Raw genomic sequence first — 19,513 nt, 5'->3', positions numbered from 1 at the left:
AAGTTGTATGAACTTGTCTAAAGTGAACTTATAGGAGTTGAACTGAACTTATACGAACTGAAGTGAACTTATAAGAGCTGAACTAAACTAAACTTATAGGAACTGAACTTAACTGAACTTATAGGAACTGAACTTATAAGAACTGAACTGAACTGAACTGAACTTAAAGAGACAAATAGATGTCGAAAAGAACATAGCCTAAGTCTCCCTTGAGAGGGTTTTAAATTAAGACGAGAAAATGTCAATATTTTATAGTAAAAAGTGAGCACTTAATGATAAAATGTTATAAATAAAATTGTCACTTTTTAATAATATACTATTAGTAACATTTTTTGAAGAAATGTTCCATTTATCGTAAAATAGTCACATTTTATCCGTCTTAATTTCAAACAAAAAAAAACCCGTCCAAAATGAAAATTTGGCAAGTTCCAATGTTAATAAACGCATACGAATCTTTTCCCCCCTAATAATACGTATACGTATTACAATATAAATTTTTTTTTTGACAGCCTACAATATAAATTTGTTAGTGAAGTATGAAGGATTTTGCCAGTGCTTAAATTAACTTTGATATCGAAGTCTAAGATTATATGCATTGTTCGAGATTAGAATCTACTTAGTATAAAAGCTAGGTTTTTCTTTGGATTCCTATTGGTTCCTTATATTCAGCAATGGAGGACCCCTACAAAACTTTGGGGAATTAATTACTCTCTCTCCACATTTGCTGATGGCTGATAATGACGGTTTAATTTCCGTCTTTGGAAATAGTTGCTATTAATTCCATCTAAATATTCTGCCGGCTAATAAAAAAAATCTACATTCAAAATCTATTATTTACAAAACAAAATTACATTAAATTTCTATCTTAGCTAGACAAAAGATTACAAATTACAAATTATTACAAATTTGGTGTTAATCCGTCTAAATTCCGTCTAAAGATTCTGGCAGATATATAAAATTACATTATTACAGGCAGATGAAATATTACCAATTACAACAATTACATCAATAAAATCTAAAAATCATAAATTACAAATTACAACAATTACATCAATAAAATCTAAGATTCATAAATAAAATTAGAGACAGATAAATACAAAATACAATCCATGCATTTTTAGATTCATCAAATATCGGACGACCTTCGCTTCCATTTTATTTTGCTTTACATCAAGACGAGAAAAAAAAAGACAATTAAATCAACATAAAAATATAAATTATAAAGCAAAAAAAAACAAATAATTAAAATAAAAATGACAAAATATAAAATATCTCTCAGATCGGTATGATACCACTCATCATCGAGAATCATCGAAATTTAATGAAAACTCGGTAACAATAACTAAATGCCGCCATACCACTTTTTGTTGGGTGGCATTTTAGTTAGCTGCCAATAGTCATCATACCTACCTCGAAGGCTAATTATCATAGGCTATGATCTATTAGAACTTAAACTTATGCAAACAAGAAAAAATGCAGGATGGAAAAAATGAAACTGGAAGTAACACGGAGTCATTGACACCGTCAAGCAAGAGGACATTATGTGCGATAGACAAGGACGGAGATGTGCAAGACGAAGCATCAGCAAAAAAAAAAGGGAAATCAGCGAAGAATTAGATGGCATAAGAAGCAAAAAAGTGTCTTATATTTTATTTTAGTTTGACGTAATTCAGCAATAGTTCGGATATTATTTTTCTATTTTCAAGTAGTTTAGCATGGCTGTTTGTTTCACTCGGAACAATAGTTCTAATTTTTCTCTTCAATGTTAGACGACGCAAGTTTATTTCAGAATTGCTGGCCTAATAATTGCTTAATTAGTCAATATCATAAAAGGAGACAGAAAAAATACTCAACCAAAAATAGCCGAACATTCAAAGGCTAATTTTAATCGACAACATCCATATTATAATAATAAAGGCATTCATGTGTTCCGAAAAATCATGCTATTAACGAAATTGCGAGTCTCAAAATTAGTCTTTCAAAAAACATGCCAAAATAATAACTAATTAAAACAATAGTCATCATCAGCCAAAACTAAATTTATTAACATAATGGTCTCAAAATATTTATAAAGACATTCATATTCGTTCCAAAAATGAATTTATTAACATAATGGTCTCAAAATAATTACAACAGTAGAACTGATTCTGTAATTCTAAATAGCTGAGAAACATTTAATATGACAAAATAAATATGGGGTGTCCTTGAAAACGTGAGGTTAAAAATGACATTACCGATTGTACAATAACATTTGCAAAATGAAAATTTAAATAAATTATATCTTGAAAATTTAAACCCAGCAAAATTTCTAAATAATGCGCTAAAAGAATTTTTCATCAAAATTTCAAAAAAATGCGCCAAAAAAAGTTTATTTACTGGTTGTAAACAAAGATACTAACTGCAAAAATTAACATGTTCCCCACTAACAGCAGCTTTATCCCATTATATATTCCAAAAATAGAAGTTCACAAACATTCATTCATTTACTAAGGTCCTTAAAAAAAATTATTTCAGAGAAAAGCTTATTTAACTCACTTAATTTTTGGTTGTACAAAGTAAAACAAATCAGGAAAGAAAGAAGAACAAATAAGAAAAGAGACAAGGAATCAGCAGGTTAACAGCCTTAGATGTGCTAAAGTTTTAGCAATGGAACAGGGCAACAACTCAAACTCAAAACAGAAGCGGAAAAACTATAGAGGAAAAGAAACAAGTAAGCATCTCATAAGATCAAGTTTTAAATACTTATCTTTCTATGCCTCAAAAATTATATATCAGAAGTAGATCTTTTTAGAATACTTCAGTCAATATCCCATAATATCATTATATATATTTAAAACACAATCTGAAAAATCAATAAAATTAGTAATTAGATTGGCAAATTCCTTCAATTAGAGGGAACATATAAAAAAAAGTAATGAAAATTAGTGTTACTTACCTTTTACGAATATATCCCAAATAAATCATCATTACTCCCTTCTCTCATTATGCTGTAGATTACTCTCTTCTCTCATTATGCTATGGATGAGGCATTGAAATAAAAATACTTAGTATGGGTGAATCAGGACATTACATCAACATAAAAAAAATGAAAATCAACAATTGTTCTATGTAAATGATAGTAATTGTACTTATCTCGATAAGTGTAGACATACTCTAATTGGTTACAATTTGAAACCTAAGAGAAACCAAAACATAATGGTTAGAACAAAAGATTTTAAAATAATTATTTTTAAATATACAAGAGACAGAATAATTAGACAGAATTCATTAGGATACTGCTTTAGGTCGGTTTAATTTTGAGTTCGGATCCAAGTTAGTTTTAAGGTTCTGATTGGGGTTATTACTTGAGAAGGGCTCGGGTTAGATCTGAATATTTCTGGGTTTGGAGTTGCATATCTGGGTTTTAAGTCGTTTGACTCGAGCATGGACTCGGTTGACTCTGTAATACTCCGTATTTATATGTCTTGGGGTACTCTATCGAGTAGCCCTTACTCTGTCGAGTAAGGGCAAGTTGCGAAATAAAATAGTTTCTGACCTGTCGGGTACTCGATCGAGTAGCTGGGGTACTCGATCGAGTAAGGGGGTACTCGATCGAGTACCTTGGGTACTCGATCGAGTGTCCGGTTTACGGGGTGTTTTTCGCGGGTTTTGTTAATTATGCGATTAAGGTATTTAAATATAATCGTCTTTGTTTTAAAACACTTTTACCAAAACCTAAAACCTGTTTAAGAGAGAAAGCAGTCAGTTCTTCTTCCTAATCGCATCCTTAACAATTCCCGGAGTTCAGACGGTCGGTTCTTGTTGTTTTTCGTGTTGTTGGATTCCTTGCGTCGAGGGTAAGCTTCTAGCATAATTTTTATAATGTTTTGCTAGTTTTGGTCAAACCCTAATTTAGGGTTTGGGGGTTTTATGAGTAGTAAGTAATTGGTAGTCTTTATGTGTTATGTATGATAGGAGGAGAATTCGTAGAAGAGCCGTTTTGATACAGCTGTAGATACCGTCTGCGTGTTGTGCTTTCCAGGTAGGATTTCCTACTCAGTATTAGTCCCATAATGGGATATTGGTGATGTGCTGTAGTTAGTTGTTTGATATGATGATTGTGATTGTGATTGTGATTGTGCTTGGTTGTCTATGGCTCTCGAGATGCGTTCTCGGCTGAGTGGGGTCACTTGCGGGAGTGACTTCACGCCCTAGTTTCGCCCTTCGTGGAACCCGCCACGGAAGGGGATGTGCACATTAATGGACAGGGTTATCGCTCGTACGATGAGCGGGGCTTAGGTGGGAACGGTGCGGTCCCCCATCGCGGGGCTGGTCCAAAGTGGACGGTCGAAGATTGAGATGATGGGAGTTGGTGGTGTGTGTGTGTGTGTGTGGATTCAAATTGTCTGTTTGTCTTATTATTGTTGTCTACATTGATTGTGTGATTAGTACTAACCCCGGTGTTGTTTTGTAAACTGCGGTGATCCATTCGGGGATGGTGAGCGGATATTGAGCGGTATAGAGATGAGTACTTGGGATAGGCCGGGATGGCCACGACATGACGATAGAGTCTTCCGCTGTAGTTTAGCATTTATTTACATTTCAGTTGAGGACAGATAGTTTGGAATAATGTATTGTACTTTCAGTTTGGTTTCGAGGATTGTACTTATTCATTAAACTACTTATAATAAATGTTGTTTCTGTTTTGTCTATTTGATTATCATACCTCGGGCGACCGAGATGGTGATGTCTTCATACCTGAGTGGTCCTGGTAAGGCACTTGGAGTGTGGGGGTGTTACAAATGGTATCAGAGAGACGATCCTGAAACCTGTAACCAATGAACTTAATGAACATAGGGAGTCAATTAAAATGAACCCGGGGTAAAAGTTGTAGGAGCTAGTGCAAAGGCTTGGGAGACGTCCTAAAGTCGCGGGGGTCGCCCTACAACTTTGAACCGATCACGGGGGAAAGTGTTTGTCGAGTATATGTATGCTTGGTTAACTTGTTAACAATGTGATGAAGTGTGTATTGTTGGATGTTGAAGGAGAAGTTGGGAATGTGAAAGAAAAGTAATATATGTGTAGATTTGATGTTGGAATAACATGTTGGATGTTTACAATGTGGCTTTAATGGCATGATGAATTGATCTTATTGATAGTAGAATAGATGCGTAGCATATTTACTATGTTATTATGTGGTTTTATAAGGTTAGCATGTTAGTGTACGAAGTAACATGCGGGTAGCTCTTACGTATTAGTGTTACTCGATCGAGTGAGACTGACTCGATCGGGTGGGTTTTTGGCGATTTTGAATCCAGAATCGAGTTTTGGGGCACTCGATCGAGTAACTAGGGGTACTCGATCGAGTAGGGGGTCACTCGATCGAGTAGCCTAGATACTCGATCGAGTAGGTAAGAGATCAGAAAGTCTGTTTGGTTCTGGAGTTTGGGTACTCGATCGAGTACATGGGGGCACTCGATCGAGTAGCCCGTTACTCGATCGAGTGGGTTTGGATACTCGACCGAGTAGGTTCTGGGCAGCGTGTTTTCGTGTTTTGAAGTTTAGTACGTATGTTCATATCTACCCCTTTTCTTATATATGTATAGTTTCAAGATGCCGCCCAAGAGAAATGCTTTGTACGCGAGAGCAGAGCTTATGACCACGGATGACATCGTTAAGATGTTGGAGCACCAGGATGCTCTTACTGAGACCCTGAAGAGAGTGAATGAGGACAAGGATAAGAGTAAGGAGAAGGAGGTTGACCATGCTAAAGTCATCCTCTATATTGCGAGGTTTAACCCGAAGGAGTACAAGGGAGTTGAGGAGCCTAACCTTCTTGATAGTTGGCTGAGGGAGATGGAGAACATACTAGATTTAGTTCGCTTTCCCGATGAGATGAGAGTGGATCAGCTGCATTCTATCCGAGGGAGGCAAACTGGCAAGTGGTGGGATTCGGTGAAAGTGAGTGCTAAGGAGATATACACCAACCAAGGCTTACCCGCTATACCTTGGGGGAGTTTCGTAGGGGGTCGTGAGGAAGGAGTTCGTACCGGAGCATGTGAGGAGTAGGTTGAGGGAGGAGTTTGATAAGTTTAAGATGACCGCTGATATGTCGGTAGCCGAGTACTACAGACAGTTCAATGAGAAGTCCAGGTATGCTGAGGATATGGGTTTGAGTGAGGAGAACCTGGCGTTGAGGTTTGAGAGTGGATTGACTACCAAGATTATGGATAAGTTACCCGTGGGAATCCTTACCGATGTTAAGGAAGCTTATGAGAGGGCTGGAAGAGCTGAGAGGTTGGTGGAGATGGCTCAGGAGAGGTCTGGTGGAGAGAAGAGGAAGTCTGAGAGCGAGGGTGGTGGCCAATCTAATTTCAAGAAAGGCAACCACAATCAATCTAAGGGGTTTTCTTCTGGGTCTGGGTTTAGTGCTGGGGCTTCCTTTGGGCGTGGCCGTGGGAGTGCGAGCAATAGTTGGGGAGTGACCTGCTTTGGTTGTGGTGGCGTAGGCCACAAGAGACATGAGTGCACAAGTGCACCGGATCTTTCCGAGAGACTGCGCAGCTTCGCGAGCAACAGACCGGCGGGATCATGGCCAAACCGGGGAAGTCAGAGCTACCAGAGTGGAGGCAACCGCAACGGAGGTAATTCTTATCAGAAGACACCGATCAACAACAACAACAATCAAGGGTCGGGTGCTAAGCCGACCGCATCGGCCAAGATCTTGTCCGGGAGGTGGGCGAAAGACCGATGGCAAGTTATTCATGATGGAGAAGAAAGCAGCTGAGGAGGATGCGCATGTTATCACCGGTACATTTCTTGTTAATGGTGTTCCTACCTTTGTTTTGTTTGATTCGGGGGCTTCTCAGTCGTTTGTGTCTTCGAGTCATGTAAAACAGTTGGGTTTGAGAGTATATGAGTCTGTTAGGGAGCAAGTTTTCATACCTTCGGGTGAGTCTGTATCGTGTGGGAGGTTGTTTAGAGATGTATCTTTGATAGTTGGGCAAGTCGATTTCCCTGTAGACTTGCTAGAGTTTCCTTTTAATGGTTTTGAGATGATAGTTGGGATGGATTGGTTAGGGAAGTATATGGCTAAGATAGACTGTCATCAAAAGAAAGTGTCCCTAAGAGGCCCTAAGGGTGTTAGTGTGTCTTATCGTGGGTTTCTAGTCAAACCCAAAGTTAAGTTGATTGCAGCTGTTACCTTGAAGTCGTATCTGAGGAAGGGATGTCCGTTGATTTTGTGCCATGTGAGAGATGACCGGATAGAGAGCCCGACAGTTGACGAGATACCGGTGGTGGGAGAGTTTGCAGATGTTTTTCCAGAGGAGATTCCGGGGTTGCCACCGAAGAGGGAGATAGATTTCACCGTTGAGTTGAAGCCAGGGACGGGACCAATCTCTAAGGCACCGTACCGTATGGGTCCTAAGGAGATGGAGGAACTTAGGAAGCAGTTGGATGATTTGATAGAGAAGGGATACATTAGACCAAGTGTATCGCCTTGGGGAGCACCAGTTCTTTTCGTGAAGAAGAAAGATGGGAGTTTAAGGCTGTGCATAGATTACCGGGAGCTGAACCGTGTGACGATAAAGAACAAGTATCCTTTGCCAAGGATAGATGACCTGTTTGATCAGTTGAGCGGTGCAACGGTCTTTTCTAAGATTGATTTGAGGTCGGGGTACCATCAGGTGAAGATTAGAGAGATGGATATACCAAAGACAGCTTTCACGTCAAGGTATGGCCATTATGAGTATGTGGTGATGCCGTTTGGGTTGTCTAATGCGCCGGCAGTGTTTATGGATTTGATGAATAGAATCTTCAGACAGTTCTTGGATAAGTTTGTAGTAGTGTTTATCGATGACATCTTAGTCTACTCTAAGACTAAGGAGGAGCATGAGGAGCATCTGAGGATCGTGTTGCAGACTTTGAGGGATCATGAGTTATATGCTAAGCTGTCCAAGTGTGAGTTCTGGTTAGAGAAAGTTGCTTTTAAGGGGCATGTAATCTCTAAAGATGGGGTAGTCAGTGGATCCGGCGAAGATTGAGGCGGTGACAAAGTGGGAAGCACCAAAGAATGTTGCCGAGGTTAGGAGTTTCTTGGGTTTAGCTGGATACTACGGACGGTTCGTGAAAGATTTCTCCAAGATAGCTAGACCGATGACAGCGTTGATGAGGAAAGAGAACAGGTTTCGTTGGGATGAGGGTTGTGAGACGGCGTTCCAAACATTAAAGGAGCGTTTGACCACAGCTCCTGTCCTAGCATTGCCTGAGGGGAGCGAGAATTTCGAGGTTTATACAGATGCCTCGAAGAATGGGTTGGGATGTGTGTTGATGCAGAATGGTAAAGTGATTGCCTATGCTTCTAGGCAGTTGAAGCCTTATGAGGAGAACTACCCTACTCATGATCTGGAGTTGGGTGCAGTGGTGTTTGCTCCCAAGATTTGGAGGCATTACCTTTATGGAGCAATCTTTAAGGTATTTTCTGACCACAAGAGTCTTAAGTACATCTTCACGCAGAAGGAGTTGAACATGAGACAGAGGAGGTGGATGGAGTTGATTGGCGACTACGACATGGAAATCATCTACCATGAAGGGAAGGCCAACGTTGTAGCTGATGCTTTGAGTAGGAAGAATGTACATTCCTTGTGTACAGCTCTATCTTTGATGAGGCTGAGGGATGAGGTAGCGAGCTTTGGGATACATATGATGCAGAAAGGAGATGTCGTGGGTGATATGACAGTGCATATGGAGTTTTATGATGATATTCGGGATAAGCAGGCGTTGGATCCTAAGATAGTGGAGTGGAGAGCTGGAGTAGAGAAAGGGACAGAGTCCCGCTTTTCTATTCATACAGATGGCAGTTTGAGGTTTGATGGTAGGTGGTGTGTTCCGAATGACGAGGAGTTGAAAAAGACGATCATGACAGAAGCGCATTGCACACCATATTCAGTTCCTCCAGGTGGAGACAAGCTATACAAGGATTTGAAGAAAACGTTTTGGTGGCCTGGGATGATATGTTGCGAGCTTGTGTGATGGATTTTGGTGGTAGCTGGGAGCAGAGGTTGGACTTGATAGAATTTTCTTACAACAACAGCTATCACACTAGTAAAGGTATGGCACCGTTTGAGGCTTTGTATGGGAGGAGGTGTAGGAGTCCAATCTGTTGGGACGATAGTGCTGAGGCAGTGGTTTTAGGACCAGAGATGGTGCATGAGATGGTGGAACAGATTAAGATGATCGGGAACGGATGAGAGCAACCCGATCGACAAAAGAGTTATGCAGATCTACATCGTCGGGACATAGAGTTTCAAGTTGGGGACAAGGTTCTTCTGAAAGTATCTCCGATGCGTGGAGTTATGAGATTTGGGAATAAAGGCAAGCTAAGTCAGAAGTTTATAGGGCCTTATGAGATCTTAGAGCGAGTTGGGGAAGTGGCTTATCGTTTGGCTTTACCGGCTGCGTTGGAGAGAGTGCATAATGTGTTTCATGTATCGCAGCTGCGGAAGTATGTGAGTGACCCGTCACATGTGTTGGAGGCAGAGAGCTTAGAGCTAGATGAGTCTTTATCATATCTTGAGGTGCCTAAGCAGATTCTAGACCGAAAGGTTAGAAAGACTAGGAGTGGTGAGACAGTTTTGCTTAAGATCCTTTGGTCTAACCACGAGACTGAGGAAGCTACATGGGAGGCGGAGGATATCATGAAAGAGCGTTACCCTTTCCTTTTTGATCAGGTATGTATGGTTACGGGGACGTAACCTTGTTTCTTTTAGGGGGGTAGGAGATGATCGCGAGAGTTTTTAAGAGTTCTATATACACCTTTTATATGTTGTGTCGGTATGTTTGTCGGGATAGGTTGGGGTTAGTATCATGTTTTACGTTGTGTTTTGTTTGACCTTCGAGTCGGGAGGCTTATGGGAGTACCTTCGTTTAGTGGTGGTTTGAACTTCGGGGACGAAGTTCCTTTTAAGGAGGGAAGACTGTAATACTCCGTATTTATATGTCTTGGGGTACTCTATCGAGTAGCCCTTACTCTGTCGAGTAAGGGCAAGTTGCGAAATAAAATAGTTTCTGACCTGTCGGGTACTCGATCGAGTAGCTGGGGTACTCGATCGAGTAAGGGGGTACTCGATCGAGTACCTTGGGTACTCGATCGAGTGTCCGGTTTACGGGGTGTTTTTCGCGGGTTTTGTTAATTATGCGATTAAGGTATTTAAATATAATCGTCTTTTTTTTAAAACACTTTTACCAAAACCTAAAACCTGTTTAAGAGAGAAAGCAGTCAGTTCTTCTTCCTAATCGCATCCTTAACAATTCCCGGAGTTCAGACGGTCGGTTCTTGTTGTTTTTCGTGTTGTTGGATTCCTTGCGTCGAGGGTAAGCTTCTAGCATAATTTTTATAATGTTTTGCTAGTTTTGGTCAAACCCTAATTTAGGGTTTGGGGGTTTTGAGTAGTAAGTAATTGGTAGTCTTTATGTGTTATGTATGATAGGAGGAGAATTCGTAGAGGAGCCGTTTTGATACAGCTGTAGATACCGTCTGCGTGTTGTGCTTTCCAGGTAGGATTTCCTACTCAGTATTAGTCCCATAATGGGATATTGGTGATGTGCTGTAGTTAGTTGTTTGATATGATGATTGTGATTGTGATTGTGATTGTGATTGTGCTTGGTTGTCTATAGCTCTCGAGATGCGTTCTCGGCTGAGTGGGGTCACTTGCGGGAGTGACTTCACGCCCTAGTTTCGCCCTTCGTGGAACCCGCCACGGAAGGGGATGTGCACATTAATGGACAGGGTTATCGCTCGTACGATGAGCGGGGCTTAGGTGGGAACGGCTGCGGTCCCCCACTGGCAGGGTTGGTCCAGTGGACAGTCAGTATTGAGATGATGGGAGTTGGTGGTGTGTGTGTGTGTGTGACAGTTCAGCTGTCTGTTTGTCTTATTATTGTTGTCTACATTGATTGTGTGATTAGTACTGACCCCGGTGTTGTTTTGTAAACCTGCGGTGATCCATTCGGGGATGGTGAGCAGATATTGAGCAGGTATAGAGATGAGTACTGGGATAGCTGGGATGGCCACGACATGACGATAGAGTCTTCCGCTGTAGTTTAGCATTTATTTACATTTCAGTTGAGGACAGATAGTTTGGAATAATGTATTGTACTTTCAGTTTGGTTTCGAGGATTGTACTTATTCATTAAACTACTTATAATAAATGTTGTTTCTGTTTTGTCTATTTGATTATCATACCTCGGGCGACCGAGATGGTGATGTCTTCATACCTGAGTGGTCCTGGTAAGGCACTTGGAGTATGGGGGTGTTACAGACTCGGGTTGCTCACAAGGTTGACTCGGGTTGCTGACTCGGTTTGGACTCGGGTTTGGACTTGGGTTTGGACTCGGGTTTCTGACTCGGGTTGCGGACTCGGGTTGCGGACTCGAGTTATTTCTGACTCGGGTTGCGGACTCGGGTTTTTGACTTGGGTTTTTGACTCGGGTTGGTGATTCGGGTTGGTGATTTAGACATTTAGGGTTGAATTTGAACAATTGGGGTTGAATTCATGGGTTTCAAACCCAGAAATTAGTCTCTCAAATTGAGGTGTAGAGAAGAACATTAACACAAAAATGATACAATGAACATAAATTTGATACACCTGAAATAACAAAGAAATCACAGAAATTGAACATGCACAGAAATTGCTTTGTTAATTCGAAAATGATGATAAAAAATCGTTGATGAATTAACATCCTTGAGACCTTCAGACGAAAAAAATCACAGAAATTCAATGTATACACAAATTTGTACAAATTCGATAAATTAACATCCTTGAGACGAAAAAAATCAAAAATAATTAACAAATATGTCACAAAAATTAAGATCAACAAATTTGTCACAAAAATAAACATCATAAACAAAGCCTTTAACAATATTCAATCGAAATATTGAAATTAAAACAAAATATGGACAGATCTATGAAACCTTTAACAAAATTCAATCGAAAATTTGAAAAACTATCAAGAAACATGATAATTACAACAAAATCAACATGAAAAAATGAATAATTAAACGAATATGAAATTGACATACCGAATAAAGGGAATAGACGACGGGAAATCAACTGAGAAAGGCAATAGACGACGGGAAAGCAACGACGATCACATGATTTGATTGAGATCGTTGATGAGAAATCAGAGAGCGGCTCGATGTGAGGAGATTAGAGAGCGGCGGATGTGTGAGATGTGAGGCGATTAGAAAGAGTGACGGCCGAAAAAATAGGTTTACTGTAATGGGATTGTTGAACTGTGAGTGTATATATATGGGGATGTTCTATTAGGTTTTATTATTGGATCGTTTAGATGGGTCGGTGATTATTTACCCAGTTTATGGTATTATTGGGTCGGTTGTTTCTTACCGAGATTATACTCATATTTTAGTCGTATGTGCACAATGCCCGATTACACTCGCGCCTTCAGATTCAAGTAAATTTCCGGTCCGGTTCAGTAGAAGACAATTTCCCATTGTTTGTTTTGCCATGACAATAAACAAAAGCCAGGGCCAGTCCTTATCTCAAGTGAGCATTTATCTTACAAGACCGGTCTTCAGTCATGGATAACTTTATGTCGCGATCTCGAGGGTTACAAGCAAACAAGGCCTTAAACTATTAATCTGCGACAGTAACAAGCGTACATCGAATATTACAACCAACGTAGTTTACCAAGAAATTTTTGAGTATTTGTAAAGTTCATATTACTTATATATTTGTTGGATAATTTGTATCGTATGGTAGTGATTAGCGTAGTAACAATCGTAGTAACCTGTACGTCGAATATTCAATTGTGGATTTTTTAAATTGTCACGAAATTACAAATTTAATCATGCTCATTTATATGCTTCCGTATCTAATTTTAGCGATTGTTACTACGCCCCGTGCATTTTTTGCACGGGTTTAACACTAGTTAAAATAAAGAGGGTAATTGAAATGTCTCGTAGCGGATTAAATACATGAGTAAATAATATACAATAAATAAGAACTAAGAACCGAATCCGATCAATCCAAATGCTATAAATAACCAAGAGTACTCTAATTGTAGTGCCTCCACTAGTATCCACCCGAATGAACAGGAGATTGCCATTTGTATGCTAATACAAAGAGTTTAAGGCCCTGTTTGATAAACAACGGATTAATATTGGCAGAAGCAGATAGTTAAAGCAGATTATAATTAGCAGAATTTGTTGATAAGTTTGATTAGCATATTCGATTAGCAAATTTTGTTAAAAGTGTTTGGTAATTAGCATATTTAAATTAGCAGATTATCTTAATCCTTTGTAAAATGACACTAATCTACTATTTCAATATGTTGTTTACCAAACACCCCAAATAGCATATTGATTAGTCAAATATGCTAAAAGCCCCAAATATGCTAAATTTTTTTATTTTTTTTTTGCAATTTACTATTTACCAAACAACCCATGGATTTATCGATATCATAACTCACAGAAGAATATGATGATTAAAACTGTCTCCAATATATCTATGTATATGGGGTAGAGGGGATCATGGGTCGGGAAGATAAAAATGGCCCATATGTGTGGTCAGAGCCGGGTCAAATGTTTGGGCCTATTTATCCCTTATTTAACGGTTTGAACTAATTTAACAAACTTTTTAAAAAAAAGTATCACTCTATTATTAAATTAATATGGGCCGGGCCGGACCAAAATTTGGCAAATGCTTGGCCCATAAGTGGCTTCTACCTAAACGTTACGGTTACTTAGAATATAAATCGGGTTACCTTAAGCGGACTCCAGACATAAATCCAACAGTCTCCCAGTTATTGATGTAGAGTTAAACATCTCTCTTTACTACTATTGTCCTAATCAAGGTTAAGGTGGGAAAAGTTCCAACCATATATGTCCCAATCATTTTTCCTGAATTTCTGAGTTGAATTGTTAAAACAGGCAACTGAAAATCACCTTGTATGAACCCGGCCACGCAATTTTACTATTCATACTGTTAGAGAGGCCAGAAAAAATAAACTCCCTTCAGTAAGAAAGGAACAATTCTTAACCACATACTATCACATGATCCATAATAAGTCCAATCATTGCCTTTATAGCCACCAATCACGGCTGACGTTTGATAATGTCAAAACAATTTACTTAACATGTATAAATAGTGAAAAACTCGGGTCTAAAGACTATATATTCACTACTAACTAGTGATAAGATACTCTAGTGACACTAAGTTCTTAAGAGGTTTATCTTGTACATGTTTTCTAACACATACCTATATGTTTGGTTTGATATATCAATATGACAAATATATATGAGTTAGGAACTTAGTCATTAACTAGCCTCATATACTAATCATTTAGGTATTCAAGTGCTCTAATTTAATGCCTTAATTGGAGACTTTGATAAAAAAAAAATATCATCCAAATAGAGTTCCAAAACTAAGTCACGTACTTAGTGATCTATTTTGATCAATGTCGATGTTACAGAGCAAATAATCAATTAAACAATAAATTAAATTAAATTAAATCAAATAATAATTTTATTGAATGAAAAAGGTAAATCGAGACCGCTTGGGCAAATTGATGGGGCTTATACATGCCACATAAATCCAATGAGCCGAGAGCCAACCGTGTCGAATATCAAGAGAACACCCTCATGTCTGCAATTCAAGTACAGTCAATCTCTATATCCACATTTATGGTAAGACACTGTAATACCCCGTATTTTATATAATTAATTAAACGGATATTATTATATATTATTTATTATTATACATTTTATATTACTAATTATGTCGGGTTAATTGTTAGTCGAGAATTATGTTAAGTTATCGAGCTAAGTTAATTAAGACGGGTTTAAAAGGAATTCGAAATGTGAGCCAACCCATTTACCCTCGACCCATTTGAGTTGGCCCAATAGCATGTTCAGCCCAATTAACCCTAAACCCTAAACCTAATTAACCTAAACACTACCCAAATCCCTCCCTCAACCCGCCTCCCTCACGCCTCCCTCCTTCATCAGCTTCCACATCAACTTTCACGCATAGAGAGAGAGAGAGAGAGAGCAGTGAGCTCCGGCGTTGACGGCGCACGAGGAAGGGGTAGGGGCTATTATCGACGACTGTGGGTGGCCGTGGTGGCTGTTGTGGCGGCGAAAAGGTAAGTACTCAACCCATTTCCTCTGTTTTAGTATTGATGTCGGGTTTTGGTTGATTGTTTCGTGTCTTATATTGGCGTCTATGGTAGTTGTTGACAGGGTATAAGGGTAGTGTGGTGAGAGACCAGTGACGTGGTGGTTGTTGGGGTGGTTATGGGTGGTGGTAGTGGTTGTGAAAGGCGGCTTTGACGTGGGGGTAGCAACGAGTTTATGTATGCAGTTTCAGGCGAGTTTAGGTGGTTAGGATTGGGGTGGCGCCACCGTGGACTCGGGGGAGGTCGAAACGGCGGCGCCACTGTGTCTGGGTGCGGGGCTTGACGACGAGCAGAATGGTGGTGATAGGATAGGGTGTCGTTGATAGCAGTGGTGGCGATGGGGTTGCAAAAGGGGGCTGTTGGTGGCGGCACCCTCTGCTAGGGTGGTGTTGGCAGCCCTGGTTCGACTCGCCGGCGGCAGTCGACCAGGCTGGTGCCGGTGGTTGGTGGTGGGGTCGTGTTGGGGAACGTGTCTGGTGGTTGACACGGCCTCGTGGTGGCGCGTGGTGGCGGGTGAGCACGTGGGAAGGGGTAGTGTTGATAACGGGTTGTTTTGATTTCGAAACGGGTTTTTGTCATTGTTTAATCATTAGAATTCGTTAAGTTATCGCATGCTTAATTAATTAATCTAATTCCGAGTTATTAATTAATTAGAGACGGATTTGAGTCGGGATGTTTGAGTTGTTTAAAGTTTGATTCGGGTATTTCTTAATCGTATAATTCGTTTAATCTTTTATTTATCATATTAGTTATTTAATTTAATCCCCGAGTCGTTTAAATAATTAGAGATGGATTTTGAGTCGGGACTGGTTAAAGTGGAAAGTTACTATATCGGGAAAGTTTCTATTTTGGGAGATTGCTATACTTAGTAGTTAGTAATTATAAATATTATAATTGTTTTAGGTGACGGATTCGTGAAGGATCGATAATCGATTTGTTGCTTTATTTTCTGGATCGCTTGAACTACTTAATTGGAATTGTTTGGCACCTTGAGGTAGGGAAATACACTTGACCTATTATCGTTGTTGTTGAATTGTGTTGACTTGATTCGTGGATTGTTGATTTACGTTATGATTCATATACGGGAAGGTGATTGATCAATTGATCGTGTTGAGTATGTTATCACAACATTCGGTAGTTGGCATGATTTCATTCATTAATATACATATTATGTTGCGTTATTACTTGTTGAGCATTTCATATGCATTGGAGTTGGAGGATGGTGTAGGAGTGACGATGTTGAGATACGATGTGAGTTGTGATAAGGCCCAGGGCGGGTTCTCAAGGGACTTGCCCTGGTGTCCTCAACAAGTGCGAGTGGCGGATCGGCTACGGTCGATATATATAGTCTACCAGGGATCGGTATGGCTGGGTTGTCCGGGGTATGAGATATGAGATATGAGTTGCGATGGAGATGGAGGTGACGGAGGAGCATGCATATCATATTTTATTGTTGCATTGTTTTCCCTACTCGGCCTTCGCGGTGACCACCCGTGTATTCGTGTACGCCTGTGATGATCCAATTATTGGGGAGCAGATTGACAGTATTTCGTAGACCGATGGGAGCTGGCCGGGAAGAGAGAGCTTGGATGACTGACTTAGTGCCTAGCCCACCTTAGTCTTATTAGGAGTTTTATCAGACTTATCTTTTGGTCATATTTTTGGAAGCTTTGTTTTAATTACAGTTGTAATCTCACTATAAACATTTTAATAAAGTACTTGTGTTTCTTTCCTTTGTTATCTACTCGCCTCGGGGTTTCCGAGATGGTAACACCGTCATTTATCTGAGGAGTCCTAGTTCAGGCCCTTAAATAAATGGGGGTGTTACAAAGTGGTATCAGAGCGAACGATCCTCAGACCTAAACCAATGAGCCCAATGAACATAGGATGTGTCTAAATAAAATGAACCCCGGATAGAACTCGTTAGGAGCACACTAAGGTAAGGTATGAGTTAGGGGCCCCCTCACACCGAACCAGCCCCCTCTCGGTTTGACCCGGAAACCCTGAGTGTATATGAGAGAAAGGGTAGCAAAAGTTGCTTGAGGTTGAGCATGAAATTCCTATATCGTTGCCTAAGTGTTAATTGATTGATACATTGATTATTGCATAAAGGAGTTGATGTATACCTTGAGACCCATATATTCTAACCATTCTCGCAGACAACGCTACGGTAAGTATTTTGTATGAATGATGACGTGATCATATAATGTTGTGGATATGAGAAATAAAATTTCGAGTTCAGGTTAATAATCAATGAAGTGTTGTGGTAGTCGTGAGCATGAAAATAATTGCGAGTCGATGATAGTTACCTAGGTGGATGTTGAATGATGTGCTGATAGTACTATTATGTCTAGTAATATGCGGTTATGTGATCCCAAAGCCATGCTAGTATAGTCTTGTGACAGTAATTAGAAACACTTTTGAATTGCATGTTTATAGTCATAACAATCGTGATTTAGATGTACGGAGTAGATCGAGATGCGAAGGGATTCTACGGGATAGATGTTTACGAAAGTACAGTGTGAGATTTAAGCTAGGATGGGTTAGTATCGATAATATGGTTGTAAGAGTTTGGAACATAGAAAATGAACGACTTAGTGCTGAAACTTGTTTTGTTTGATTGTACTCTTTAATTGACCTTACTGCCATTTCTTTTCTGTTTATTGCCTATGGATGAAAATTTCATGGGATATAGCCCCGTGAGTTAGTGTTCATTTGGCGTTGGTTTCATGCTTATAGGATATACGGATTAGGAGTAATAAATATTTTAGTGGGCTGTGGTCAGGAAGTTTCTGTGGAGTGATGTTTGACCAACGATTTTGTAAAAATCCTCATTTAAATTGTATTAATCATTTTCGCATAATTCCAACTCCATCAATCATAAAATTCGCATATGTTTTCAAATTGATAAGCCACGAAAATTCTTGATGTCTCTATATTAAACGGTAGGTTTTGCAAACTGACCCAAGTTTTGGACCAATTGCTGTCACATGTTTGTTTGGACCAACTGAGTTGTAAAATTCGTTAAGAATGAAATTTTCGTGCTTTAGACCTAATTCTTTTTCCCCTATGTTTTTAACTCTCCGTGTTTTATAAAAATAATATGAATCAAGTTTTAATCGAACTGTTATTTATTCGTGATCTTTGAAAGTTACAACGTGAAACATGACTTGTAAAATGTGTGTTCTAAGTTGAGTTTCATACAGTTGTTTGATTAATTCATGAGCCTTAGTAATGTGAATTTATAATGCTTTATATGACGATAGTAGCACGCATGTTCAGTAGTTATGTATCTTAACAAGTGATAAGATTAAAACTTAGTTGATAACATTGTTGGCATGATAGCGTGAGTAAAATTGGATAGCTTAAATTGATTCTTAATCAACGGTGAAATATTTTATACGAGTCCAGTTGTTGCATATTTTATGCATGTTTGGCATGTTGTAATATCTCTAGTATGTTCATCATATTTGCATAGTGGTCGGATATATATAAATATAAAACTATATTGTCATATCTTAGTAAAAATTGATGGTATTAAAAGTAATTTGATTGTTCTAATATACTCGCATAAAAAAATTATAATAGTTATGTTTAAAAGTTTACACATGGATGGTAGTAATGATTGTGTCTAAACGTTCACACATGTAGGATGCATCTGAGTTCTAATGTCTTTTATATGAGTTGTGTGCCATAGTTATATTTATTACCTTCATCGCATTAAATTATTTCAGTTGGACCTAAAACTATAACCTGATAATAAACAATGTTGTTATTCCTTATTGAATATGTTCGTTATTATATTGTCATAAAATGCTAAAGTGATTCTTGCAATTGTATGGGTGTGATATAAAGGAAACTGTTTGATATAACATGACAATTGGCATATCTATATTCTCGAGTCGTTACTATCAATTATATTATAATAAAAATTGTCATGATAACTATGTTGGCAATTATAATGGGATAACTCTTTTGATGATTCACATGATATGCATTGGTTTAAATGATAGTCATTATAGTTACATTTAATTGAGCCTACGAGTTGCCTAATTATTCAATCATGCAAATCAGAGAAGTTGTTCAAGTTGCTAATCTTTTATCATAGCTAGTGTTCTACAAAGTATATGATGGCAAATGTATATGTTTAAACTATTTATACAATATCTCTTGTTTTGCTGAGAATGAATTATACTAAGTTGCTGGACACAATTGAATGATATGGTTGCTAAAATGTGAAACATAGGTGTGATATGGAAGTAATGTTGTCGTTGTCATAGATCATATGTAGTTACTTTTATTGGGAAACATGTTTTCAGAATTGATATCGTGCAAA

At 38.9% G+C, this 19,513-nt stretch overlaps 1 long non-coding RNA gene across 1 annotated transcript; it reads right to left on the bottom strand.

The window, feature by feature from the left end:
* Positions 1-878: 878 nt before the first annotated feature.
* On the bottom strand, positions 879-12,253 carry LOC141602736 (uncharacterized). Its single transcript, XR_012524646.1, has 3 exons — positions 12,062-12,253; positions 2,936-3,175; positions 879-1,163 (listed from the first exon to the last, which is right to left on the bottom strand). It is a non-coding gene; the product is annotated as an uncharacterized LOC141602736 (long non-coding RNA).
* Between the last annotated feature and the right edge of the window lie 7,260 nt (positions 12,254-19,513).

Source organism: Silene latifolia, chromosome 9 (assembly GCF_048544455.1).
Source record: "Silene latifolia isolate original U9 population chromosome 9, ASM4854445v1, whole genome shotgun sequence".
NCBI lineage: Eukaryota > Viridiplantae > Streptophyta > Magnoliopsida > Caryophyllales > Caryophyllaceae > Silene > Silene latifolia.
This window is presented reverse-complemented; position numbering and strand designations above follow the sequence as displayed.